At 45.9% G+C, this 19,357-nt stretch overlaps 1 pseudogene; it reads left to right on the forward strand.

Moving 5' to 3' along the window:
- The first annotated feature begins 6,012 nt into the window (after nt 1-6,012).
- Nucleotides 6,013-6,936, forward strand: LOC147119196 (uncharacterized; annotated as a pseudogene).
- Nucleotides 6,937-19,357: the final 12,421 nt, after the last annotated feature.

A 19,357-nucleotide genomic window follows, 5' to 3' on the forward strand; every position in this document is an offset into this window, starting at 1 on the left:
AAGTACCCTAGGATGTAGATTATCAGGCCCTGGGGATTTATCGGCCTTCAAGCCCATCAATTTCCTTAACACCATTTCCCTACAAATACTGATTTCTTTCAGTTCCTCCCTTTCATCAGACCCTATCTATGTTCCCCAACATCTCTGGGAGGTTATTTCTGTCCTCTTTTGTGAAGACAGAACGAAAATATATATTTAATTGGTCTGCCATTTCTTTGTTCCCCATTATAAATTCCCGATTCTGACTGCAAGGGACCTATGCTTGACTTCACCAATCTTTTTCTCTTCACATATCTATAAAAGTTTCTACAATCAGTTTTTATGTTCCCTGCAAGCTTACTCTCATATTCTATTTTCCCCTTCTTAATTAATACCTTTGTCCTCCTTTGTTCAATCCTAAACTGCTCCCAATACTCAGGTTTACTGTTTTTTCTGGCCAATTTATATGTCCTCTCCCTGGATCTTATGCTATCCCTAATTTCCCTTGTTAGCCACTGTTGGGTCACCTTTTTTGTTTTATTTTTATGCCACACTGGGATGAACAAATTCTGTAGTTCATCCATGCGGTCTTTGAATGTTTGCCATTGCCTATCCACCATCAATCCTTTGAGTGACATTCCCCAATCAATCCTACCCAACGCGCGCCTCAGACCATCGTAGTTTCCTTTATTTAAATTCAGGACCCTAGTCTCTGAGTCAACAACTTCATTCTCCATCTTAATGAAGAATTCTATCATATTATGATCGCTCCGACCCAAGGGGCCTCGTACAACAAGATTGTTAATTAATCGTTTCTCGTTACATAATACCCAGTCTAAGATGGCCTGATCTCTGGTTGGTTCCTCGACATATTGGTCCAGGAAACCATCCCGTATACACTCCAGGAATTCCTCCTCCACAATATTGTTACTAATTTGATTAGCCCAATTTATATGTAGATTAAAGTCACTCATGATGACTGCTGTGCCCTTATTGCACGCTTCGCTAATTTCCCTTTTAATGCCATCCCTAACCTCCGCATTGCTGTTTGGAGGTCTATATACCACTCCCACTAACGTTTTCTGCCCCTTGGTATTTCTCAGTTCTACCCATACAGATTCCACATCATCAGAGCTAATATTCTTCCTTACAATTGTGTTAATCCCTTCTTTAACCAGCAATGCTACCCCACCTCCCTTTCCTTTTTGCCTATCTTTCCTGAATATTGAATACCCCTGGATGTTGAGTTCCCAGCCTTGGCCACCCCTGGAGCCATGTTTCCGTAATCCCAATCAAATCATAATCGTTTACCTCTATTTGTGCAGCTAATTCATCCACCTTATTACGAATGCTCCTCGCATTAAGACACAAAGCCTTCAGGCTTGTTTTTTTAACGCTCTTAGACCTACTAGAATTATTATTTACTGTGGCCATGTTTGATTTAAACTGTTGATTTCTCTGACTGCCACTTTTGTTTTTCTCCTTCCTGTCTTTTGCTTTTATCCTTGTTTCCCTTTCCTCTGTCTCCCTGCACAGGTTCCCAACCCCCTGCCATTTTAGTTTAAACCCTCCCCCACAGCACTAGCAAACACTCCCCCTAGGACATCAGTCCCGGCCCTGCCCAGGTGCAAACCGTCCAGTTTGAACTGGTCCCACCTCCCCCAGAACCGGTTCCAATGTCCCAGGAATTTGAATCTCTCCCCCTCACACCATTCCTCTAGCCATGTATTCAGCTGAAATATCCTTCTATTTCTACTCTGACTAGCACATGGCACTGGTAGCAATCCTGAGATTACTACCTTTGAAGTCCTATTTTTTAATTTACCTCCGAACTCCCTATATTCAGCTTTTAGGACCTCATCCCGTTTTTTACCTATATTTTTAAGCTAACTGGTCTCTAATTCCCCGGTTTCCCTCTCTCACCATTCTGAAATAGCGGAGTGACATGCGCAATTTTGCAATCTGACAAAATGGTTACCTAATCGAGAGAACTTTGGAAGATTATAGTTTGGGCATCTGCAATGTTCTCACCTACTTCCTTTAAAATCCTGGCTTGGAAACCATCTGGTCCTGGGGATTTGTTACTCTTTAGTGCCATTATTTTCTTCATTACTGTTATTTTGGTGAGTCCCCGTCCCTGATTCAATATTAGTTTCCTTGGGATGTCCGGCCTGCTATCCTCTTCCACTCTGTCAATACTGACACAAAATAATTATTCAACATGTCCACCTTTTTATTATCATTTACAATGTCACCATTATCAGTTTTCAAGGGGCCCACATTGCTCCTGACCACCATCTTTTTCCTAATATAATTGTAATAAAAATTGTGTTGATTTTGATAATCCTTACAAGTTACTTTTCATACTCCCTTTTTGTAGCTCTTACTGTCTGTTTGTCACCGTTTGTTGTTCTTTGTATTTCTCCCAATCACCATGATTTGTGCTATTTATTGTATTTCCGTGTATTAGTTCTTTTAGTTTGATGTTGTCCCTTCTCTCTTTAGTCGTCCATGGCTGGGATTTTTGGCAAGTAGAGCTCTTGCCCCTCACCTTCTGTTGTTCAGGTTTAAAGGTCAAGCCCCGCCCCTCACACACTCCCATTGGTTGGAGGACCCGCCGCCCGCTCGGTCCTCCAGCCCCGCACCGCTCTTCCTATTGGTCCAAGCTCCCGTCAATCACCCGGGCAGTGTGAGCTGAGCATGCGCGGCCCTTGGCAACAGCCGCTGACACATCAGGTGAGAGAGCTCAGGGAGCGGGTTCATGAACCCCGGGGGGGACGCAGGCCGCTCACACCCCGAGCTCAGGGAGCGGGTTCATGAACCCCGGGGGGACACGGGCCGCTCACACCCCGAGCTCAGGGAGCGGGTTCATGAACCCCGGGGGGAGGCGGGCCGCTCACACCCCGAGCTCAGGGAGCGGGTTCATGAACCCCGGGGGGACGCGGGCCGCTCACACCCCGAGCTCAGGGAGCGGGTTCATGAACCCCGGGGGGAGGCGGGCCGCTCACACCTCGAGCTCAGGGAGCGGGTTCATGAACCCCGGGGGGACGCGGGCTGCTCACACCCCGAGCTCAGGGAGCGGGTTCATGAACCCCGGGGGGACGCGGGCCGCTCACACCCCGAGCTCAGGGAGCGGGTTCATGAACCCCGGGGGGACGCGGGCTGCTCACACCCCGAGCTCAGGGAGCGGGTTCATGAACCCCGGGGGGACGCGGGCTGCTCACACCCCGAGCTCAGGGAGCGGGTTCATGAACCCCGGGGGGACGCGGGCCGCTCACACCCCGAGCTCAGGGAGCGGGTTCATGAACCCCGGGGGGACGCGGGCTGCTCACACCCCGAGCTCAGGGAGCGGGTTCATGAACCCCGGGGGGACGCGGGCCGCTCGCACCCCGAGCTCAGGGAGCGGGTTCATGAACCCCGGGGGGACGCGGGCCGCTCACACCCCGAGCTCAGGGAGCGGGTTCATGAACCCCGGGGGGACGCGGGCTGCTCACACCCCGAGCTCAGGGAGCGGGTTCATGAACCCCGGGGGGACGCGGGCCGCTCGCACCCCGAGCTCAGGGAGCGGGTTCATGAACCCCGGGGGGACGCGGGCTGCTCACACCCCGAGCTCAGGGAGCGGGTTCATGAACCCCGGGGGGCCGCGGGCCGCTCACACCCCGAGCTCAGGGAGCGGGTTCATGAACCCCGGGGGGACGCGGGCCGCTCACACCCCGAGCTCAGGGAGCGGGTTCATGAACCCCGGGGGGACGCGGGACGCTCACACCCCGAGCTCAGGGAGCGGGTTCATGAACCCCAGGGGGAGGCTGCCAGATTCTGAGCAGCTCAGCTCTGCTCGGTGCTGTGTGAACGGGCTGCTCCACACCCCGGCTGCTCATGGGGAATGCCAGTGTGGAGGGCCCAGTGCAGAAGGCCCAGGGTGGAAGACCCAGAGGAGAGTGTCCTAGGCGGGAGGCCCAGCACTGAGGACCCCAGGCGGGGGGCCTAGGGCGGAGCGGCTGGTCGCCAGAAGCGGAGTCGGGAGATGCTGTGGGTGAGCATGTTGCACGGTTTCTAAAGTTGAAGAATGGTCTCCGGCCCGAATTAGTTCCAGCGGCCCCGTCTGTGCACCGTTTGGTGGCAGCTGTGAGGCTTTGTTTTGGTGATGGGATCGGGTTTGTGCGCCGCCATTTGGTGGAGGAAAGACAGACTGTTCCTATCTATAGTATGGCGCTTGAACAGCCATAAGATGGTAAAAGAGAACGGGATAAAAGTAAAAAAGGAAAAAAGCAAAATAAAAGACAAAACAAGGTATATCGGCAAGGAATAACGAATGTCTTGATGGCTGGGTCCTGTGAGTGATAACAGCAAGAAGAAGGAAATTTGAGTAGTCGTTTTCCTCTTTTACGGGATTTGAGAAAGTGGTCGGCTTCTTTTCTGTGGAAAGGTTGAAGACTGTGGATAAGGATTATGACATTATATGGTTAGATAACATCAAGTGAAGACGAGGAGTTATTAGAGTGCCAATAGGACTGGCGTAGAACTGGTATTACTTGTTTTTGAAGAAGTTTCGGGTTCTGGTTAAAAGTAGTTTACTTGAAGTCTTAAGTGATTTTTTGATATGGTTGTGGGATTTTGTATATTGTGGTGTTATTTAGTGTTAAAGCCTTCCTTAATTGAACGAATCGCTTGGTGAGCGTGAAGCCTGCCGGACGGATGAACGAATGCACGCATGCACGCAGATAGAAATGGCACACATGTACGCAGTCATGCAGAATGGAACTTACGCTTGAACGGACGAATGGAGGAATGAATGACTGAATGATTGAACGATGCCAGTTGGACTGGCGTGTACGGGTTCTTGGTTTAAATGTAATGGATTTACTATGCAACTGATGAGTTGTATAAGTACTGTTGTACTTGAATGTTAAAATTTTTAAAAGGACAACAGGTTATACCAAGCAAAAATGAAGAGTTACTAGATTGCCAGTAGGACTGGTATGTGTTGTTTTTTACTATGGGTACCTGTATTGTTGACATTGGTTTTGTCTGGAAAAATTTATTATTGTATTTGTACTGTTAATCCTAAAGCTTTTCTTTTAAGGCTTAGCCTTATTGTGGTTAATGAATGTAATGGATTTATCATGTAATTGATGAGTTGTAACAAGTACTACCAGATTTAAATAAAAGAGAAAAAATAAATAAACCCCAGGGGGACGCGGGCTGCTCACACCCCGAGTGCGGCCCCAGGCCCCATTATTAAAACACTCAACATTATCTGCCCGCCGCTTCCTGGTTTCTCCCGATTCGCTCAGCAAAGGGGCCCCGCGCCAAACTCCGGGACAGACAGGAAGTCAGGGAGCGTCTGTAAATGGAGGAGAAATGGTGACTGGTCAGGGAGCGTCTGTAAATGGAGGGGAAATGGTGACTGGTCAGGGAGCGTCTGTAAATGGAGGAGAAATGGTAACTGGTCAGGGAGCGTCTGTAAATGGAGGAGAAATGGTGACTGGTCAGGGAGCGTCTGTAAATGGAGGAGAAATGGTGACTGGTCAGGGATCGTCTGTAAATGGAGGAGAAATGGTGACTGTTCAGGGAGCGTCTGTAAATGGAGGAGAAATGGTGACTGGTCAGGGAGCGTCTGTAAATGGAGGAGAAATGGTGACTGTTCAGGGAGCATTTGTAAACTGCTATAATAAGAGTCAATGATTGGAACTGGCCTACAGATGGAGTCAGCGCTTTAAGGAGAGGAAGAGAGAAAATCTGGATGGAGAAAAGAAATAGTAGGAGAGCGAGCGATGACTCTCGAACAATGACCAGAGAGCGGGAGGAATGTGGCGGATGGGGAATTTACAGCTCTGGGGGAACGAAAAGTGAAAGAATGTTCCTTAGCAACTAAATTGTCTGTTCTGTATATCTATCTTATATTTACAGTGATGACCTTTATAAACTCCTTTTACAGGGTGTTAGAAGGGCAGGATTTGCAGACGGACAACTCAAACCAAACATCTCGTCATGATCTTACAGAATCACTTAATTCGTATATGATTGGCCTCTGATTATGGAAGGAGAAATCTTTGTCTGTTCTGTCTGTGGCAAAAGATTTAAACCATTATTGAGGCTGGAAAAGCACCGAGACACACACACCCGAGTGATCCAGTGCACTGACTGTGGAAAGAGCTTTAACCAGTTAGACAGCCTGAAAAAACATCACGTCATTCACAGCGGGGAGAAACCGTACACGTGTTCTGAGTGTGGACGAGGCTTCAACCGATCATCCAATCTGTTGAGACACAAGGACACCCACAGTAGGAAGAAACGGTATAAATGTGGGGACTGTGGGAAGGGATTCGGTTCCCCATCAGAACTGGAATCTCATTGGCGCAGTCACAGCGGGGCGAGGCCGTTTAGCTGCTCCATGTGTGGGAAGGGATTCATGACATCATCCAGTCTTCAGAAACATCAGCGTATACTGGAGAGAGACCGTTTACCTGCTCCATGTGTGGGAAGGGATTCAGTCTCTCCTCCACCCTACTGAAACACCAGCGAGTTCATACCAGGGAGAGGCCGTTCACCTGCTCCGTGTGTGGGAAGGGATTCACTCTGTCAGGCAACCTTCTCATACACGAGCGAGTTCACACTGGGGAGAGGCCATTCATTTGTTCTGTGTGTGGGAAGTGATTCACTACTTCATCCAACCTTCTAACACACCAACATATTCACACTGATAACAGACCTTTTAAATGCTCTGATTGTGAGAAGGGCTTTAAAAGCAAACAGGAACTGGTGACACACCAACACACTCACACCAGGGAGAAGCCGTTCACCTTCACTGAATGTGGGAAGAGATTCACTACATTATCCCAACTTCTAACACACCAGCGAGCTCATACAGGAGAGGGTTCGTTCACCTGCTCTGTGTGTGGTAAGAGATTCATTCGCTCGTCCAACCTTCAGAAACATCAGCGAGTTCACATATGATTTCAGGGGTTGGATTCCGTTATTGCTGCTGCTAATCACATCAAACAACAACAACTTGCATTTATATAGTGCCTTTAACATAGGATAATCACAGAATCACAGAAACCCCACAGTGCAGATAGAGGCCATTTTGGCCCATCGAGCCTGCACCGACACATATCCTACCCGATCCCCGTAACCCCTACACCAACACATATCCCACCCTATCCCCGTAACCCCACGTATTTAATCCCCCTAACACTAAGGGTCAATTTATCATAGCCAATCAACCTAACTCGCACATCTTTGGACTGTGGGAGGAAACCGGAGCACCCGGAGGAAACCCACGCAAACACGGGGAGAATGTGCAAACTCCACACAGACAGTCGCCCGAGGCCGGATTCGAACCCGGGTCCCTGGCGCTGTGAGGTAACAGTGCTAACCACTATGCCACCGTGCTGTCCCAAGGCATTGCACAGGAGCGTTATCAAACAGAATTTGACACAGAGCCACCTACGACAACTACGTGTGCAGGAAGCGTGTCCAGCTGCAGCTACTGGCAGACTGCATTGTGGCGGTGGAGCTGCGATTGGATTCATACTGGACCATTCGCGAGACTGAGGACATCGTGAATAGCACATTTGATCAGTTGGTCACACCGCAGGCAAAGGCTGGACAGGCAGAAAGGGAATGGGTGACCAACAGACAGAGCACTAGGCACAGGCAGGTAGTGCAGGGGTCCCCTGTGGACATCCCCCTCTCAAACAGATATACCACTTTGAGTACTGTTGGGGGGGATGGCTTACCAGAGGAAGGTAGCAGCAGCCAACTTCCTGGCACCAGGGGTGGCTCTGCTGCACAGGACTGGAGGAAAAAGACGGGTAGAGCTATAGTAATAGGGGATTCTATTGTAAGGGGAATAGATAGGCATTTCTGTGGCCGCAAACAAGACTCCAGGATGGTGTGTTGCCTCCCTGGTGCAAGGGTCAAGGATGTCTCAGAGCGACTGCAGAACATCTTGGAAGGGGAGGGTGAACAGCCAGTTGTCGTGGTGCATATAGGTACCAACGATATAGGTAAAAAGTGGGATGAGGTCCTAAAAGCAGAATATAGGGAGTTAGGAGGTAAATTAAAAAATAGGACCTCAAAAGTAGTAATCTCAGGATTGCTACCAGTGCCACGTGCTAGTCAGAGTAGAAATAGAAGGATATTTCAGATGAATACGTGGCTAGAGGAATGGTGCAAGGGGGAGGGATTCAAGTTCCTGGGACATTGGAACCGGTTCTGGGGGAGGTGGGACCAGTTCAAACCGGATGGCCTGCACCTGGGCAGGGCTGGAACCGATGTCCTAGGGGGAGTGTTTGCTAGTGCTCTGGGGGAGGGTTTAAACTAAAATGGCAGGGGGTTGGGAACCTGAGCAGGGAGACAGAGGAAAGGGAAACAAGGATAAAAGCAAATGATAGGAAGGAGATAAACAAAAGTGGCAGTCAGAGAAATCAACGGTTTAAATCAAACGTGGCCACAGTAAATAATAATTCTAATAGGTCTAAGAGCATTAAAAAAAACAAGCCTGAAGGCTTTGTGTCTTAATGCGAGGAGCATTCGTAATAAGTTGGATGAATTGGCTGCGCAAATAGAGGTAAACGAATATGATTTGGTTGGGATTACGGAAAAGTGGCTCAAGGATGGCCAAGGCTGGGAACTCAACATCCAGGGGTATTCGATATTCAGGAAAGATAGGCAAAAAGGAAAGGGAGGTGGGGTAGCATTACTGGTTAAAGAAGGGATTAACACAATTGTAAGGAAGGATATTAGCTCTGATGATGTGGAATCTGTATGGGTAGAATTGAGAAATACTAAGGGGCAGGAACCTTAGTGGGAGTGGTATATAGACCTCCAAACAGTAAGGCGGAGGTTGGGGATGGCATTAAAAGGGAAGTTAAAGAATCGTGCAGTAAGGGCACAGCAGTCATCATGGGTGACTTTAATCTACATATAGATTGGGTTAACCAAATTAGTAACAATACTGTAGAGGAGGAGTTCCTGGAGTGTTTACGGGATGGTTTCCTGGACCAATATGTCGAGGAACCAACCAGAGATCAGGCCATCTTAGACTGGGTATTATGTAATGAGAAAGGATTAATTAGCAATCTTGTTGTATGAGGCCCCTTGGGTCGGAGCGGTCATAATATGATCGAATTCTTCATTAAGATGGAGAATGAAGTAGTTGACTCAGCGACTAGGGTCCTAAATTTAAATAAAGGAAACTACAATGGTCTGAGGCGCGAGTTGGGAAGGATTGATTGGGGAATGTCACTCAAAGGGTTGACGGTGGATAGGCAATGGCAAACATTCAAAGACCGCATGGATGAACTACAGAATTTGTTCATCCCAGTTTGGCATAAAAATAAAACAAAAAATGTGACTCAACCGTGGCTAACAAGGGAAATTAGGGATAGCATAAGATCCAAGGAGAGGACATATAAATTGGCCAGAAAAAGCAATAATCCTGAGGATTGGGAGCAGTTTAGGATTAAACAAAGGAGGACAAAGGGATTAATTAAGAAGGGGAAAATAGAATATGAGAGTAAGCTTTCAGGGAACATAAAATTGACTGTAAAAGCTTTTATAGATATGCGAAGAGAAAAAGATTGGTGAAGTCAAGCGTAGGTCCCTTGCAGTTAGCATCAGGGGAATTTATAATGGGGAACAAAGAAATGGCAGACTAATTAAATACATACTTTGGTTCTGTCTTCACAAAGAAGAACACAAATAATCTCCCAGAGATGCCGGGGAACATAGGGTCTGATGAAAGGGTGGAACTGAAAGAAATCAGTATTTGTAGGGAAATGGTGTTAGGAAAATTGATGGGACTGAAGGCTGATAAATCCCCAGGGCCTGATAATCTGATAATCTACATCCTAGGGTACTTAACGAAGTGGCCCTAAAAATAGTAGATGCATTGCTGGTCATCTTCCAAAATTCGATAGACTCTGGAACAGTACCCATGGATTGGAGGGTAGCTAATGTTACCCCACTATTCAATAAAGGTGGTAGAGAAAAAGCGGGGAATTATAGACCGGTAAGCCTGACATCGGTAGTGGGGAAAATGCTAGAGCCCATTATAAAAGATGTAATAGCAGAGCACTTGGAAAGCAGTGACAGGATCAGACAAAGTCAACATGGATTTACAAAAGGTAAATCGTGCTTGACTATTCTACTGGAATTTTTTGAGGATGTAACTGGTAAAATAGATAAGGGAGAACCAGTGGATGTGGTGTATTTGGACTTTCAGAAGGCTTTCAATAAGGTCCCACATAAGAGATTAGCGTGCAAAATTAAGGCACATGGGATTGGGGGCAAGGTATTGACTTGGATAGAGAACTGGTTGGTGGATAGAAAGCAGAGTTGGAATAAACGGGTCGTTTTCTGAGTGGCAGGCAGTGACTAGTGGGGTACCACAAGGATCGGTCCTAGGACCCCAGCTGTTCACAACATATATTAATGATCTGGACGAGGGAACTGGATGTAATATCTCCAAATTTGCAGACGACACAAAGCTGGGTTGGAGGGTATGCTGTGAGGAGGATGTCGTGAAACTCCAGTACGATTTGGACAGGTTGGGTGATTGGGCAGAAACATGGCAAATGCATTATAATGTGGATAAATGTGAGGTTATCCACTTTGGTGGCAAAAACAGGAAGGCAGATTATTATTTGAATGGTAATAGACTGGGAGAAGGGGAAGTGCAAAGAGACCTGGGTGTTCTTGTGCACCAGTTGCTGAAGGTAAGCATGCAGGTGCAGCAGGCGGTTAAGAAGGCAAATGGTATGTTGGCCTTCGTAGTAAGAGGGTTCGAGTACAGGAACAAGGATGTCTTGCTGCAGTTGTACAGGGCCTTGGTGAGACCGCACCTTGAGTATTGTGTGCAGTTTTGGTCGCCTTATCTGAGGAAGGACGTTCTTGCCATTGAAGGAGTGCAGCGAAGATTCACCAGGCTGATACCTGGGATGGCAGGAATGATGTATAAGGAGAGATTGTGTTGATTGGGCTTATACTCACTGGAGTTTAGAAGATTGAGAGGGGATCTCATCGAAACTTATAAAATTCTGTCAGGCCTGGACAGACTAGATGCAGGAAGGATGTTTCCGATGGCCAGGCAGTCCAGAACCAGGGGTCACAGTCTAAGGATAAGGGGTAGGCCATTTAGGACAGAGATGAGGAGGAATTTCTTCACCCAGAGAGTGGCGAACCTGTGGAATTATCTACCACAGAAGACAGTAAAGGCCAATTCATTAAATAAATTCAAGAAGGAGTTGGATATATTTCTTAAGGCTAAAGGGATCAAGGGATATGGGGAGAAGGCAGGGACAGGGTACTGAATTTGGATGATCAGCCATGATCTCATTGAATGGCAGAGCAGGCTCGAGGGGCTGAATGGCCTACTCCTGCTCCTATCTTCTATGTTTCTATGTTAAGGAGTTATTAGGACAGATGACCAAAAGCTCGGTCAAAGAGATAGGTTTTAAAGAGCGTCTTAAAGGAGGAGAGAGAGGTAGAGTCAGAGAGGATTAGGGAGGGAATTCCAGAGCTTAGGACCCAGGCAGCTGAAGGCACAGCTGCCACTGGTGGAGAGATTAATATCAGGGATGCACAAGAGGCCAGAATTGGAGGAGCGCAGATACCTCGGAGGGTTGTAGTGCTGGAGGAGGTTACAGAGACAGGGAGGGCGAGACCATGGAGGGATTTGAAAACAAGGATGAGAATTTTAGAATCGAGGTGTTGCTGGACTGGGAGCCAGTGTAGGTCAGCGAGCATAGGGGTGATCGGTGAGCGGGACTTGGTGCGAGTTAGGACACGGGCAGCAGAGTTTTGGATGAGCTCAAGTTTACGGAGGTTGCAGTGTGGGAGGCCGGCCAGGAGAGTGTTGGAATAGTCGAGTCTCGAGGTAACTAAGGCACGGAAGAGGATTTCAGCAGCGGATGTTCATTCTGGCAGTTGGGGTTTGTTTCTGCTGATGTTAATAACGTCTATCATTGGGTTGGAGTTTAATATTCTGGATATATGTTAAATAATCAGCTTTCTTTCAAACACTGTGTCAACTGCTTGATGTCTTCAAGGTAATTGATGTCCCAATTACTGATAATTTGTGCTTTTGCTCCTTTCTAACTCTAGATTATTTCAGTTCTCAGGCCTCCGGTTACTCTCATGGACAAGTCCCAGCTCCCCATACCTTCCAGAGTGCCTCTCCCAGCCTTGGTATCCAGGGAAGGTATCGGTAACACGCCCGGGATCACTAAACACAAAACCCAGTCTGTTAATCACTTTCAGCTATTGGACTTAGCGTGTGACCCACAGCATCTCTCTCACCTTCGATGTGTGAAGAGAGCATCACGCCTCAGAACCTGATTTAAAATTTAAATCCACTGAGCAAATTAAACAAAAGACAAACAAGTAAACGCATCACGGTCCAATAATCCAGCTCTATATTCACAGGAGAAAGTCTGTTATCACACTCCTCGAGTGGATGGAATAAAGAAAGATCCCAAATGTAAGGGCCCCTCGAATCCATTGTAAATACCTTCCAAATCCTGACAGTAATCAAGAGGCTAATGGACTGTCGGCCTTTATCTCCAGGGGGTATGAATACAAAAGCGATGCTCCAGTTGTACAGAGCCTTGGTCAGACCCCATCTGGAGATCTGGGCGCTGAACCTCAGGAAAGATACGTTGGCCTTGGAAAAGGTACAGCACAGGTTCAGCAGAGTGATACTGGCTGAGGGAGAGAAAGCAGAGAGTGGTGGTGAACGGTGTGTGGAAGAATGAGAGGCAACATGAAGCAGATGGTACAATTTTAAATAGAGTGCAGGAACAGAGAGACCGCGGAGTGCATGTACACAAATCTTTGAAGGTAGCAGGACAAGGGAGAAGGCTGTTAAAAGATCATATGGGATCCTTGGCTTTATTAATAGAGGAATAAAGTGAAAAAGCAAGGAAGTTAGGCTAAACCTTTATAGAACATTTGTTAGGCCTCAGCTGGAGTATTGAGTACAATTCTGGGCCCCACATTTTAGGAAGGATGTGAAGGCCTTTGACAGGGTGCAGGAGAGATTTACTGGAACGGTACATTTACAGACGCTCCCTGACCAGTCACCATTTCATAGAATGTTACAGCACAGGAGGAGACCATTCGGCCCATCGTGCTGATCCCAGCTCTTTGAAAGCGCTCTCCAATTAATCCCATTCCCTGCTCTTTCCCCACAGCCCTGTAATTTTTATCCAATTCTCTTTCGAATGTTACTATTGAATCTGCCTCCAGCACCCTTTCAGGCAGCGCATTCCCGATCACAACAACTCGCTGAGGAAAAAAAAATGTTCCCTCAAGTCGCCTCTGATCCTTTAATCTGTGTTCTCTGGTTACCGACCCATCACAGAAACCCCACAGTGCAGATAGAGGCCATTTCGGCCCATCGAGCCTGCACCGACACATATCCCACCCGATCCCCGTAACCCCTACACCAACACATATCCCACCCTATCCCTGTAACCCCATGTATTTAATCCCCCTAACACTAAGGGTCAATTTATCATAGCCAATCAACCTAACCCGCACATCTTTGGACTGTGGGAGGAAACCGGAGCACCCGGAGAAAACCCACGCAAACACGGGGAGAATGTGCAAACTCCACACAGACAGTCGCCCGAGGCTGGATTCGAACCCGGGTCTCTGGCGCTGTGAGGCAACAGTGCTAACTACTATGCCACTGTGCTGCCACCATCTGCCACTTGAAGCAGTTTCTGCTTATTTACTCTATTAAAACCGTTCATGATTTTGAACACCTCTATCAAATCTCCTCTTAACCTTCTCTGCTCCAAGGAGAACAACCCCAGCTTCTCCAGTCTCCACATGACTGAAGTCCCTTATCCCTGGAACCAGTCTAGTAAATCTCTTCTGCACCCTCTCCAAAGCCTTCCTAAAGTCTGGTGCCCAGAATTGGAGGCAATACTCCAGCTGAGGCCAAACTAGTGTTTTATATTGGTTTAGCATAATCCTCCTGGCTTTTGTACTCAATGCCTCTATTTATAAAGCCCAGGATCCCAATTGCTTTATTATCTGCTTTGTTAACTTCAAAGATTTGTGCACAAACACCCCCAGGTCTCTCTGTTCTTGCACCCCCTTTAACATCATCCATTTAGTGTGTATGGTCTCTCCTCATTCTTCCTACCAAAATGTATCACCTCACACTTTACTGTGTTGAATTTCATGTGCGGTGTGTCCGCCCATTCCACCAGCCTGTCTATGTCCTCTTGAAATCTATCACTATCTTCCTCACTGTTTACTACAGTTCCAAGTTTCTGTCATCTGAAAATTTCAAAATTGTGCCCTGTACCCACAAGTCCAAGTCATTAATGTCTATCAAAAAGCAGTGGTCCTAGTACTGAACCCCTGGGGAACACCACTGTATACCTCCCTCCAGTCCGAAAAACAGCCATTCACCACAACTCTCTGTTTTCTATCCCGTAGCCACCTTTGTATCCATGCTGCTACTGCCCCTTTTATCCCATTGGCTTCAGTTTTGTGAACAAGCCCATTATGTGGTACTTTATCAAATACCTTTTGAAAGTCCATATACACAACATCAATTGCTCCGCCCTCATCCACCCTCTGTTACCGCATCAAAAAACTCAATCCAGTAAGTCAAACACGACTTGCCCTTAACAAATCCGTGCTGGCTCGCCTTTTAGTCCATGCTTGTCCAAGTGGCTGTTAACTTTCTCCCGGATTATTGCTTCTAAAAGCTTCCCCACCACCGACGTTAAACTGACTGCCCTGAAATTGCCAGATTTATCCTTCTCCCCTTTTTCAAACAAGTGTGTAACATTTTCAATCCTCCAGTCCTCTGCCATCACCCCGGTATCTAAGGAGGATTGGAAAATTGTGGCCAGCACTTCCACAATTTCTACCCTTACTTACCTCAGCAACCTAGGATGCCTCCCATCCGGACCGGGTGACTTATCCACTTTAAGTACTGCCAGCCTTTCTCGTACCTCCTCTATATCTACCTTTATATCATCCAGTATCCCAGCAACCTCCTCATTTACCGTGGCTTTGGCGAAGTCATCTTCCTCTGTGAACACCTTGGTAAAAGGAACACGAGTTATTAAGATTGTTGGACTAAGTTTACCGATGAGACAATCAGCTGTGAGAAAATTGACTAAAATAAATTGGTGTGATGCAACAAACATGGAATACACAAACAATGACCGTTTGTATTACATCACCAGCAGATCTACCAAGGGACAGCTCATCCTGGGCCAAAGGATCTGCTGTTTAACAACCGTAGGGGTGTTACACGATGTAACGGACCATTTATCAGAGCCACTGACTTACGTTGGCAAATATGTGTATTTCCATGTTAATTGCATGGAAATTATAGCAGTGATTGGAAGACCAAATTCCAGACAGAAGCACAGACGTGCCGAGAATCTACAGTGTTAATGTGGGGACTGTTAATGCTCCTGTGAAAGAAAGAAAGGATTGCATTTATATCGCGCCTTTCACAACCTCAGGATGTCCCAAATCGCTTTACAGCCAATGAAGTACTTTTGAAGTGTAGTCACTGTTGTAATGTAGGAAACACAGCAGCCAAATTGCGCACAGCAAGTTCCCACAACAGCAATGTGATAATGACGAGATAATCTATTTTTTGTGATGTTGATTCAGGGATAAATATTGGCCAGGACACTGGGGATCACTCCGAAAGCTTTAGGACGCTTTTTCTGCATTATAGGCGATATATAAATGCAAGTTGTTGTTGTTGTTGTTGACAGTGGGAACGGATTCAGTTGCCCGTCTGAGGTGGAAACTCATGGATACAGTCACACCGGGGAGAGGCTAGAGACCAGCTGAGTTTAAAAAGAGATTCACTCGCTTATCTCACCGACTGACATGCAGCTTTAATGAGTACACGAACCACCCTGGGTACAGGTATATTGTGTATCAGTAAAACAGTCCGTGACTACACAAACCACTCTGGGTACAGGTATATTGTGTATCAGTAAAACAGTCCGTGACTACATAAACCACTCTGGGAACAGGTATATTGTGTATCAGTAAAACAGTCCATGACTACAAAACGACTTTGTGTACAGGTGTATAATGTATCAGTAAAACAGTCCGTGACTACACAAACCACTCTGGGTACAGGTATACTGTGTATCAGTAAAACAGTCTGTGACTACACAAACCACCCTGGGTACATTTATATTGTGTGTCAGTAAAACAGTCTGTGACTACACAAACCACTCTGGGTACAGATACATTGTGTATCAGTAAAACAGTCCGTGACTACACAAACCACTCTGGGTACACGTATACTGTGCTCAATAAAACAGTCCGTGACTACACAAACCACTCTGGGTCCAGCTATATTGTGTATTGGTAAAACAGGCCTTGACTGCACAAACCACTCTGGGTCCAGGTATATTGTGTATCAGTAAAACAGTCCATGACTACACAAACCACTCTGGGTACAGGTATATTGTGTATCGGTAAAACAGTCCGTGACTACACAAACCACTCAGGGTACAGGTATATTGTGTATCAGTAAAACAGTCCGTGACTACACAAACCACTCTGGGTACAGGTATATTGTGTATCAGTAAAACAGTCCGTGACTACACAAACCACTCTGGGTACAGGTGTATTGTGTATCAGTAAAACAGTCCGTGACTACACAAACCACTCTGGGTACAGGTATATTGTGTATCAGTAAAACAGTCCGTGACTACACAAACCACTCTGGGTACAGGTATATTGTGTATCGGTAAAACAGTCCGTGACTACACAAACCACTCTAGGTACAGGTATATTGTGTATCAGTAAAACAGTCCGTGACTACACAATCCACTCCGGTACAGGTATATTGTGTATCAGGAATGCTGTCCGTGACTAAACAAACAACTCTGGGTACAGGTATATTGTGTATCAGTAAAACAGTCCGTGACTACACAAACCACTCTGGGTCCAGGTATATTGTGTATCAGTAAAACAGTCCGTGACTACACAAACCACTCTGGGAACAGGTATATTGTGTATCAGTAAAACAGTCCGTGACAACACAAACCACTCTGGGTCCAGGTATATTGTGTATCAGTAAAACAGTCCATGACTACACAAACCACTCTGGGTACAGGTATATTGTGTATCAGTAAAACAGTCCATGACTACACAAACCACTCTGGGTACAGGTATATTGTGTATCAGTAAAACAGTCCGTGACTACACAAACCACTCTGGGTCCAGGTATATTGTGTATCAGTAAAACAGTCCATGACTACACAAACCACTCTAGGTACAGGTATATTGTGTGTCAGTAATACACTCCGTGACTACACAAACCACTCTGGGTCCAGGTATATTGTGTATCAGTAAAACAGTCCGTGACTAAACAAACCACCCTGGGTACAGGTATATTGTGTATCAGTAAAACAGTCCGTGACTACACAAACCACTCTGGGTCCAGGTATATTGTGTATCAGTAAAACAGTCCGTGACTACACAAACCACTCTGGGTACAGGTATATTGTGTATCGGTAAAACAGTCCGTGACTACACAAACCACTCTGGGTACAGGTATATTGTGTATCAGTAAAGCAGTCCGTGACTACACAATCCACTCCGGTACACCTATATTGTGTATCAGGAATGCTGTCCGTGACTAAACAAACAACTCTGGGTACAGGTATATTGTGTATCAGTAAAACAGTCCGTGACTACACAAACCACTCTGGGTCCAGGTACATTGTGTATCAGTAAAACAGTCCAAGACTACACAAACCACTCTGGGAACAGGTATATTGTGTATCGGTAAAACAGTCCATGACTACACAAACCACTCTGGGTCCAGGTATATTGTGTATCAATAAAACAGTCCGTGACTACACAAACCACTCTGGGTACAGGTATATTGTGTATCAGAAGAAAAGTCCGTGACTTCACAAACCACTTTGTGTTCAGGTATATTGTGTATCAGTAAAACAGTCCGTGACTACACAAACCACTCTGGGAACAGGTATATTGTGTATCGGTAAAACAGTCCGTGACTACACAAACCACTCTGGGTCCAGGTATATTGTGTATCAGTAAAACAGTCCGTGACTACACAAACCACTCTGGGAACAGGTATATTGTGTATCAGTAAAACAGTCCGTGACTACACAAACCACTCTGGGTCCAGGTATATTGTGTATCGGTAAAACTGTCCATGAATACACAATCCACTCTGGGAACAGGTATATTGTGTATCAGTAAAACAGTCCGTGACTACACAATCCACTCCAGTACAGGTATATTGGCCCAGTAATTCCTCTCTGAACGCGTGAGTACGGTCGGTGTACTCACGCGTCTGGCCGGAGGAAATGCCGGCGTTCAGCATGCACAGCGCATGCGGAGAAAACCGGCATTTCCAGTCCTCTGAACGAAGGGGTTCTGAGGCACAGCGCGTGCGACTGCACAGGCAGCGCTTGCGCAGTGAACTTCGTCGATTTCATTCATGGATTCAGTGAGGGTAAGTCCTTACAAGTTACACTTGAAAAAAGCATGTGTAAAGTTGCTCCAAGGCTGCGGAGGAAGATATATTTTATCGTGGAGCTTCTGAAAGGCAATATTTTTGTTTGGGAAAGGGAGGAAAGTTATTTTAAGAAATGCTGAGATAAGTTTTAAAGTTTAAATTTTTTTTTTTTTTTAAACGTGTTCTCAGTACGGTAGGTAGAAGGAGCAATTGTGGCTGTGTGAATTGAATGTGAAAATGAGTGTTCTAAAATGAGTAATGTAACATTTCCAACACTTTTAAGAAAGAAACTTTTCATCAGTAATCAGTAATTATGTATGTATGTCCGCATATATTCCTTTACGTATCTGTATGTATGTTTTATATTCCTTTACTTATGTGTATGAATGTATAATTTTAATTATGATTTTCCAATAAGTTACTTTTTCTGAAAGTCATAATTAAATACATACATTCATACACATAAGTAAAGGAATATATACATACACGCAAAGGAATATATACAGACATACATACATAATTACTTAAAAGAATATATTACTGATGAAAAGTTTCTTTCTTAAAAATGTTGGAGTCATTTTCACATTTAATAAACACAGCAAATCCAATTCACATTGCCACAATTGATCCTTCTACCTACAGTACTGAAAACCCGTTTTAAAAAACAAAAATAAACTTTAAAACTTACCTCAGCATTTCTTAAAATAACTTTCCTCCCTTTCCCAAACAAAAATATTGCCTTCAGAAGCTCCACGATAAGAAATATCTTCCTCCGCAGCCTCTGGAGCAACTGTACTCATGCTTTTTTCATGTGTAAGTTGTAAGGACTTGACCTCACTGAAAGCATGAATGAAAGCGGCGAATTTTACT

This window comes from Somniosus microcephalus, chromosome 4, assembly GCF_052327205.1.
Source record: "Somniosus microcephalus isolate GS21.2 chromosome 4, FLI_Smic_1.0, whole genome shotgun sequence".
NCBI classification, from domain to species: Eukaryota; Metazoa; Chordata; class Chondrichthyes; order Squaliformes; family Somniosidae; genus Somniosus; species Somniosus microcephalus.